This window comes from Arachis stenosperma, chromosome 5 (genome assembly GCF_014773155.1).
Source record: "Arachis stenosperma cultivar V10309 chromosome 5, arast.V10309.gnm1.PFL2, whole genome shotgun sequence".
Taxonomy (NCBI): domain Eukaryota; kingdom Viridiplantae; phylum Streptophyta; class Magnoliopsida; order Fabales; family Fabaceae; genus Arachis; species Arachis stenosperma.
Window position 1 is genome coordinate 58404274 of NC_080381.1, and position 2604 is coordinate 58406877.

The 2604-nt window shown below is 41.1% G+C and overlaps 1 non-coding gene across 1 annotated transcript; it reads right to left on the minus strand.

Moving 5' to 3' along the window:
* Window positions 1-396: 396 nt before the first annotated feature.
* Window positions 397-500, minus strand: LOC130983419 (small nucleolar RNA R71). Its single transcript, XR_009087411.1, has one exon. It is a non-coding gene; the product is annotated as a small nucleolar RNA R71 (small nucleolar RNA).
* Window positions 501-2604: the final 2104 nt, after the last annotated feature.

Consider the following 2604-nt stretch of genomic DNA (forward strand, 5'->3'; position numbering starts at 1 on the left):
GTAGCCGAACCTAACAACAATAATGCAAGGAGGATGCTCGGTGATTATACTACACCTACTTCTAAGTTTGATGGAAGAAGCATCTCAATCCCTACCATTGGGGCAAACAATTTTGAGCTGAAACCTCAACTAGTTGCTCTAATGCAACAAAACTGCAAGTTTCATGGACTTTCATCAAAAGATCCCTATCAGTTTTTAACTGAGTTTTTGCAGATCTATGAGACTGTAAAGACGAATGGAGTAGATCCTGAAGTCTACAGGCTCATGCTTTTCCCTTTTGTTGTAAGAGACAAAGCTAGAGCATGGTTGGACTCTCAACCTAAAGATAGCCTGGACTCCTGGGATAAGCTGATCACGACCTTCTTGGCTAAGTTCTTTCCTCCTCAAAAGCTGAGCAAGCTTAGAGTGGATGTTCAGACCTTCAAACAAAAAGATGGTGAATCCCTCTATGAAGCTTGGGAAAGATACAAGCAGATGACCAAAAGATGTCCTTCTGACATGTTTTCAGAATGGACCATGATAGATATATTCTATTATGGTCTATCTAAGTTCTCTAAGATGTCATTGGACCATTCTGCAGGTGGATCCATTCACCTAAAGAAAACACCTGCAGAAGCTCAAGAACTTATTGACATGGTTGCAAATAACCAGTTCATGTACACTTCTGAGAGGAATTCCACGAATAATGGGACGCCTCAAAGGAAGGGAGTTCTTGAAATTGATACTCTGAATGCCATATTGGCTCAGAACAAAGTGTTGATTCAGCAAGTCAACAAGATTTCTCAAAGTCTGAATGGATGGCAAAATGCATCCAACAGTACTAAAGAGGCATCTTCTAAAGAAGAAGCTTATGATCCTGAGAACCCTGCAATAGCAGAGGTAAATTACATGGGTGAACCTTATGGGAACACCTATAATTCATCATGGAGAAATCATCCAAATTTTTCATGGAAGGATCAATAAAAGCCTCAACAAGGCTTTAATAATGGTGGAAGAAATAGGCTCAGCAATATCAAGCCTTATCCATCATCTTCTCAGCAACAGACAGAGAATTATGAACAGAATACCTCTAACTTAGCAAATTTAGTCTCTGATCTGTCTAAGGCCACTTTAAGTTTCATGAATGAAACAAGGTCCTCCATCAGAAATCTAAAGGCACAAGTGGGCCAGCTGAGCAAGAAAATCACTGAAACTCCTCCTAGTACTCTTCCAAGCAATACTGAAGAAAATCCAAAAAGAGAGTGCAAGGCCATTGATATAATCAATATGGCCGAACCTAGAGAGGAAGGAGATGACGTGAATCCCAATGAGGAAGACCTCATGGGACGTCTCTCAAGCAAGAAGGAGTTCCCTATTGAGGACCCACGGGAATCTGAGGCCCATATAGAGACCGTAGAGATTCCATTAAACCTCCTTCTGCCATTTATGAGCTCTGAAGACTATTCTTCCTCTGAAGAGGATGAAGATGTAACTGGAGAGCAAGTTGCTCAATATCTAGGAGCTATCATGAAACTGAATGCCAAGTTATTTGGTAATGAGACTTGGGAAGGTGAACCTCCCTTGCTCATTAGTGAACTAGATACCTGGGTTCAGCAAACTTTACCTCAAAAGAGACAAGATCCTGGCAAATTCGTAATACCCTGTACCATAGGCACCATGACCTTTGAGAAAGCTTTGTATGACCTAGGGTCAGGCATAAATCTTATGCCACTCTTTGTAATGGAGAAACTAGGGATCATTGAGGTACAGCCTGCCTTATTCTCATTACAATTGGCAGACAAGTCAGTAAGACAAACTTATGGGTTAGTAGAGGATGTGTTAGTAAAGGTTATAAGCCTTTATATTCCTGTTGATTTCATAATCTTAGACACTAGAAAGGAGGAGGATGAAGGCATCATCCTTGGAAGACCTTTCCTAGCCACATCAAAAGCTGTGATAGATGTTAACAGAGGAGAATTAGTCCTTCAATTGAATGGAGACTACCTTGTGTTTAAGGCACACAGCTATCCTTCTGTAACAAGGGAGATAAGCATGCAGAGCTTCTCTCAGTACAGAGTCAAACAGAGCCCCCACAGTCAAATTCTAAGTTTGGTGTTGGGACTATACAACATTGACCTGATCACCTGTGTGGCTCCATGAGAGCCCACTATCAAGCTATTGACATTAAATAAGCGCTTGTTGGGAGGCAACCCAATTTTTATTTATCTAATTTTATTTTATTTTCATTGTTCTTTTATGTTTTATTAGGTTCATGATCATGTGGAGTCACGAAAAAAATATTAAAATTAAAAACAGATTCAAAAATAGCAGAAGAAAAATCACACCTTGGAGGAAGGACTTACTGGCGTTTAAACGCCAGTAAGGAGCATCTGGCTGGCGTTTAATGCCAGAACAGAGCATGGATCTGGCGTTGAACGCCAGAAATAAGCAACATTCTGGCGTTCAAATGCCAGGAATGCACCCTGAGGAGAGCTGGCGCTGAACGTTAGAAAGAAGAATGGAATTGGCGTTCAACGCCAGAAACATGCTGCACATGGGCGTTGAACGCCCAGAACATGCATCACCTCGGTGTTTATATGCCAGAATTGCAGGCAAAGGCATTAT